The following is a 7,190-nucleotide window of genomic DNA, read 5'->3' as shown; positions in this document are numbered from 1 at the left end:
ATGTTAGCCAGGATGGTCTCGATCTCCTGACCTCGTGATCCGCCCCCCTCGGCCTCCCAAAGTGCTGAGATTACAGGCGTGAGCCACCGCGCCCAGCCAAAAAAATAATTTTTATAGATCCAGTCAACTTACCCAAAAGTTGCTTTCAAGTAAGCAATTATCCAGGGAAAATGAAGAAGAAAAAAAAAGCCTTCAAAGTAGCCCATGCCATGACCGACAGTCACAGGACAGCCTCTCATTCACCTATGATGCTGGTGTGCTCGGTAAGTCAGTTACCAAGCAGTCATAGCCTGGTGAGCCCTGGATTAAAGGAGGAGAGGCCTGGGACAAGAAGGAAAATGCCAGCTATCAGTGAGGGGAGGACAGAAAACTCAAAATGCAAATGTGGTTGGGTCAGCAGGGTGATGTTTCAGAGCAGAGCCATCTAGGGCTGCATGGCAGGGACAAGCTGGCCCGTGGGCCTCAGCAGCTCTCCAAGCTGTGCCAGCAAACACCTGACAACAGGCGATATCTGTAACAATGCTTACAGCACTTTTCTTTCTTTTTTTTTTTTTTTTTTTCAAGAAACAGGGTCTGATATGTTGCCCAGGCTAGACTCGAACTCCAGGGCTCAAGTGATCCTACAGCCTCAGCCTCCCGAGTAGCTGGGACTACAGGTTATTGACAGGTGCCTGGCTAATTTTAAAACTATTTTGTAGAGACGGGGTCTTGCTATATTGCCCAGGCTGGCCTCAAATTCTTGGCCTCAAGCAATCCTCCTGCCTTGGCCTCCCAAAGTGCTGGGATTACTGGTGTGAACCACCATGCCGGTCTGGAGTCATTCTTGGCTCCTCTCTTTTTCTCAGTACTAGGGTGACTGTATAATTCATTATATAAACCTGAACTTCCCCAGACAAATGAGTTGTATGGTCTCTCCATTAACCCACATCCAATCCATCAGCAAATCCAGTTAGCTCTATTATAAGAGACATATCCAGCATCCGGCCATTTCTCACCTCTTCCACTATCATCCTGGTCCAAGCATTCATCGTGTCCTGCCTTTATCTTTGCAATGGCCTCCTAGTTGATCCCCCACTTCTAGACTTGCCTCTTAGCCCTAAATCTGTTTTCACAGCAGCCAGAGTAAGCCCTTTAAAAATAAGTGAGATCGTGTTACTCCTCTGCTGAAAATACTCGGCCGTTCAGAGGAAAAGCTAAAGTCTTTAAAATGGCCTACAGCAGCAATCTGTTCCCTGCAACTGCTGTGACCTCATCCACATGTTCCCCATGTCTTCTCACTCCACGTAAGCTACACCAGTTCTCACGCTCTCCAGGTAAGTCAAGCACACTCCCACTTCAGCCTGGCCTTCGACTTTGCTCTTCCCTCTGCCTGGAACGCTCCCCACATAACGACAGGGCTTCTTCTTTCACTCCTTTCTGGTCACACGTCCCTGACTCCCGTATAAAAAAATGACATCACCCACTGGCTGCTCTGAAAAGCCATCTTTGCATTGTTCCTTGTACGGCTCCTTGCTCGCCGCAGCCGCCTTTGCCGCCGTGGACTCCGGCCACTTTATCGCCAGAGTCCCTGAACTCTCGCTTTCTTTTTAATCCCCTGCATCGGATCACTGGCGTACCGGACCATGTCAGACGCAGCCGTAGACACCAGCTCCAAAATCACCACCAAGGACTTGCAGAAGAAGGAAGTTGTGGAAGAAGCGGAAAATGGAAGAGACGCCCCTGCTAATGGGAAGGCCAATGAGGAAAATGGGAAGCAGGAGGCTGACAATGAAGTAGATGAAGAAGAGGAAGAAGGTGGGGAGGAAGACGAGGAGGAAGAAGAAGGTGATGGTGAGGAAGAGGATGGAGATGAAGACGAGGAAGCTGAGTCTGCTAGGTCAAGTGGGCAGCTGAAGATGATGAGGATGACAATGCCGATACCAAGAAGCAGAAGACCGACGAGGATGACTAGACAGCAAAAAAGGAAAAGTTAGGAGGGTGACCTATTCACCCTCCACTTCCCGTCTGAGAATCTACCTGTGGTCACCTATGAGTATTGAGGCCCACCCACCGCGGGCCTTGCCACCCGCAGATGACACGCGCTCTCCACCACCCAACCCAGACCATGAGAATTTGCAACAGGGGAGGAAAAAAGAACCAAAACTTCCCAAGGTCCTGCTTTTTTCATTAAAAATACTTTAAAAAGGAAATTTGTCTGTATTTTTTAATTTACATTTTATATTTTTGTACATATTGTTAGGGTCAGCCATTTTTAATGATCTCAGATGACCAAACCAGCCTTCACAGCGTTCTCTGTCCTGCTTCTAACTTCACTTGTGGTGTGACCATGTTCGTTATAATCTCAAAGGAGAAAAAAAACCTTGTAAGAAAAGCAAAAACAACAACAGAAAAACAATCTTATTCCGAGCATTCCGGTAACTTTTTTGTGTACGTGCTTAGCTGTACTATAAGTGGTTGGTTTGTATGAGATGGTTAAAAGGGCCAAAGATAAAAGGTTTCTTTTTCTTCCTTTTTTGTCTATGAAGTTGCTGTTTATTTATTTATTTATTTATTGCCTATTTGAGGTACGTGTGAAACAATGTTGTCCAACAATAAACAGGAATTTTATTTTCCTGAGTTGTTCTAACAACAACAACAAAAATGACATCAGCTGGGCGTGGTGGCCCATGCCTGTAATCACAGCACTTTAGGAGGCTGTGGCAAGAGGATTGCCTGAGGCCAACAATTCAAGACCAGTCTAGACTATATATCAAGACCCCATCTCTCCAAAAAATACATACAAATTAGCTGGGCATGGTGGTGCATACCTGTAGTTCTAGCCACTCGGGAGGCTGAGGCAGGAGGATCCTTTGAGCCCAGGAGTTGAAAGCTGCAGTGAGCTATGTTTGCACCACTGCACTCCAGCCTGGGCAACAGAGCAAGACCCCGTCTCAAAACAATCAAAACAAAATGACACCAATCTCTATCGACATCACCTCCACCTCATCCCAGTTCTCCTTCTTTTACGTGGTAAATTAAATTTTCTAACAGTTACATATGTTCCCACAAGTTCTTCTAGAACCACTCCTCCCATCAAGAGAGTTTTCTTTTTTTCTTCTTTTTTTGAGACAGGGTCTCACTCTGTCACCCAGGCTGGAGTGCAGTGGCACAATCTCATTTCACTGCAACCTCCACCTTCCGGTTCAAGCAATTCTCATGCCTCAGCCTTCTGAGTAGCTGGGACTACAGGCACGTACCACCACACCCAGCTAAGTTTTGTATTTTTAGTAGAGACGAGGTTTCACCATGTTGGCCAGGCTGGTCTCGAATCCTGGCCTCAAGTCATCCACCTGCCTTGGCCTCCCAAAGTGCTGGGATTACAGGCATGAGCCACCACACCTGGCCAGGAGAGTTTTCTTTCTCTCCCCTTGAATATGAACCGGCCTTTAGTAACTGGCTTCTAATAAGCAAACTGTGACAGAAGCAACGCTGCAGGACTTTTGAGGCCAGCTCTTAATTTGTGACACAGCCTCCACCTGACTCTTCCTCTTAGGACCTTCTCCTTTGGAACCTACCATGTCCTTGGAACCCAAACCAGCCCACACAGAGAGGAGACCATAAGGAGAGGTCCGTGTGGAGAGGAATCAAGGCCCCTAGCCAACCACCAGCATGAACTACCAGGTGCACGAGAGAATGGGCCTTCAGATGAAGCCCAGGCCCCAGCCTTTGAGTCTTTCAGCTGAGGTCCCAGCCATGGTGGGGCAGGGAAAGCTGCTCCTGTGCCCCTATGCTAGGCCCTGTCCAAATCTTTGACCCACAGAATCCATAAGTTTGGGCCCATTTAGTTGCACAGCCATAGTAACCAGAACACCTCATTTAATTTTTCTCTATAGTGTCTAACATAATGTGTATTTACTTGCTTCTCCATTGTCTATCCACACCCCCCACCAAGAGAACGTGAGTTCCTTGAAGGCAGAAACTTTTGTCTATTTTTTCTAGCCTCAGTATCTAGAAAAGTACCTAGCACACAGTGGGCACTTGAAAAATATTTGTTGAACAAATGAATTAAAGAAAACTGCTAATTAAAGAAAACTGCTCCTTACTATAATTCGCAACACCTTCTGCTGAGGCATGTGACCTTTTCCTGAAGAAAGTGTTCTCTGGTGTGTTTTGGACCAGCTCCCTGCTAAAAAATATCTCTTGTCAGCCATCTGGAAAATGATAAAGTTGGATCCATACCTCCCACTATACACCAGGAAATAGTCCAAGCGGATCAAAGATTTATACATGGTAAAATGAAGCCATTCAAGTCCTAGAAAAAAGCCCCGTAGCATTCTGATGTCGCCTTGGAGTAGGAAAGCCTTTCTAGCTACGACTCAGTCTCCAGCAGCCATTAAAGAAAAAGATGGGCCGGGTGCAGTGGCTCACACCTGTCACCCCAGCCCTTTGGGAGGCCGAGGCAGGCAGATTGCTCAAGCTCAGGAGTTCGAGACCAACCTGGGCAACATAGCAAGCCCTCATCTCTACTCAAAGAAAAAAAAAAAAAAAAAAAGGAAGAAAGAAAGAGAAAGATGAATCAACTCAAAGTACATAAAAATCAAAAACTTCTGCTTGGTCACGAAAACAACAACAACAAAACAGAATAAGCAAAATCAGGCTGGGTGCGGTGGCTCATGCCTGTAATCCCAGCACTTTGGGAGGCCGAGGCGGGCGGATCACGAGGTCAGGAGTTTGAGACCAGCCTGGCCAACAGGGTGAAACTCCGTCTCTACTAAAAATACAAAAATTAGCCAGGTGTGGTGGCGGGTGCCTGTAATCCCAGCTGCTCGGGAGACAGAGGCAGGAGAATTGCTTGAACCTGGGAGGCGGAGGTTGCAGTGAGCTGAGACCACGCCATTGCACTCCACCCTGGGCGACAGAAGGAGACTCTGTCTCAAAAACAAAACATAACAAAAACAAAAACAGAGAAACCAAAGAAACAAAAAACTTCTGGAGATTAGGCAGAAAAAAAGACCAAGCTAGGCAGAAACCCAGTGCGAAAATGGACATTCAGGCAGGCAGTTCACAGAAAAGGGGACTATAAAGTCAGCCCTCTGTATCCAAGAGTTCTACATTGTGGATTCAACCAACGACAGGTTGAAAGTATTTGGGGCCAGGAGGAGTGGCTTATGCCTGTAATCCTAGCACTTTGGGAGGCTGAGGTCGGAGAACTGCTTGAGACCAGCCTGGGTAACATAGTGAGACCCTGTCTCTACAAAATATTAACTGGGCATAATGGCACATGCTTGTAGTCCCAACTTCTCAGGAGGCTGAGGCAGGAGGATCACCTGAGCCTGGGAGGTCAAGGCTGCAGTGAGCCAAGATTACGCCACTACACTCCAGCCTGGACAACAGAATGAGACCCTGTCTCAAAAAAAAAAAAAAAAAAAAAAAAGGAAAAAACCTAATAAAAATAATATAAATAAAAAACAACAAAGCATAACTACTATTTGTATAGCATTTACATAGTATTAGGTATTATAAGTAATCTAGAGATGATTTAAAGTATATGGAATGGCTGGGAGTGGTGGCTTATGCCTGTAATCCTAGCACTTTGGGAGGCTGGGGCGAGAGGATCACTTGAGTTCAGGAGTTTAAGACAAGCCTGGACCACATAGTGAGACCTCATCTTTAAAAACACATATATATGTGTGTGTGTGTGTGTGTGTGTGTGTATCTATATCTATATCTATATCTATCTATAATCGGGCCATATCTATCAACATTGTAAAAACCAGCAACTTACATCATAATGGGCCAAACTTCCTGATATATTTTGAAAAGATCCCCAGAACTCCTAGAAGTTTTATATATATATATATATATATATGGACATATATATATACACACACACATATATATATATGGAAGGATGTGCATAGGTTATATGCAAATACTATACTTTTTTTTTTTTTTGAGATGGGGTCTCACTCTGTCACCCAGGCTGGAGTACAGTGGAGCGATCTCAGCTCACTGCAACCTCTGCCTCCCAGGCTCAAGCGATCCTCCCACCTCAGCCTCCCGAGTAGCTGGGACGACAGGCCTGTGCCACCAGCCTGGAAAATTTTTTGTATTTTTGGTAGAGGTAGGGTTTTCCCATGTTGCCCAGGCTGGTCTTGAACTCCTGAGCTCAAGTGATCTACCAACCTTGGCCTCCCAAAGTGCTGGTATTACAGGTGTGAGCCACGGTGCCCAGCCAATACTACACAATTTTACATCAGGGACTTGAGCATCTGTGGATTTTGGTATCTGTAGGGGTCCTGGAACCAATCCCACGCACAGAGACTGTACAAATGGCCCTTAATCATATGAAAAAACATTCACTCTCAAATATAACAAAATATAAAATAAAACTACACCGAAAACCTATTTCTTCCATATCAGATTGGCAGACATCCCAAACCATAGCAAGACAACACTGGCAGGGTGGTGAGGTCATGGGCACTCTCACACATCACAAACAGTACAACCTTCAGGTAGGGTAATTGGGCCATATCTATCAACATTATAAAAACCAGCAGCTTACATCATAATGGGCCAAACTTCCTGATACATTTTGAAAAAAACCTAAAACTTCCAGAAGTTAGGCAGAGAAAAAGACCAACACCCCAGTGGAAAAAGGGGCATTAAAGCAGTTCACAGAAGAAGGAACTACAAATGACCCTTAATTGTATGAAATTGTTAGCTCTAACCATTGCATTTCTGGGAATTTATCCCACAGATGTATTTGCACCTATATGAAATGACATATGTATAAAGTTACTCATCGTAGCATTCTCCATAGTAGCAAAACATTGGAAATAATGTTACTGCCTATCAATAGAAGACTGATAGCCTAAATTATGGCACATCCATATAATACAATACCAGATAGCTGTAAAGAAGAATGAGAACACTTTTTTTTTTTTTTTTTTTGAGATGGAGTCCACTCTGTCCCCCAGGCTGGAGTGCAGTGACACAATCTTGGCTCACTGCAACGTCTGCCTCCCAGGTTCAAGCGATTCTCTTGCCTCAGCCTCCCGAGTAGCTGGGATTACAGGTACACACCACCATGCCCGGCTAATTTTTTTGTATGAGAACACTTTTTTGTACTATTTTGGAAAGAACTACTAGATGTACTATTAAAAGAAAAATGCATATACACCTACTATGTACCCATAACAATTAAAATT

The 7,190-nt window shown here is 45.0% G+C and overlaps 1 pseudogene; it reads left to right on the top strand.

The window, feature by feature from the left end:
• The first annotated feature begins 1,622 nt into the window (after positions 1 to 1,622).
• LOC105740760 lies at positions 1,623 to 1,951 on the top strand (annotated as a pseudogene).
• The last annotated feature ends 5,239 nt before the right edge of the window (positions 1,952 to 7,190 follow it).

This window comes from Nomascus leucogenys, chromosome 13, assembly GCF_006542625.1.
Source record: "Nomascus leucogenys isolate Asia chromosome 13, Asia_NLE_v1, whole genome shotgun sequence".
Classification (NCBI taxonomy): Eukaryota; Metazoa; Chordata; class Mammalia; order Primates; family Hylobatidae; genus Nomascus; species Nomascus leucogenys.
Note: the sequence above shows the minus strand (reverse complement) of the source record. Positions and strands in the feature narration are given on the sequence as shown.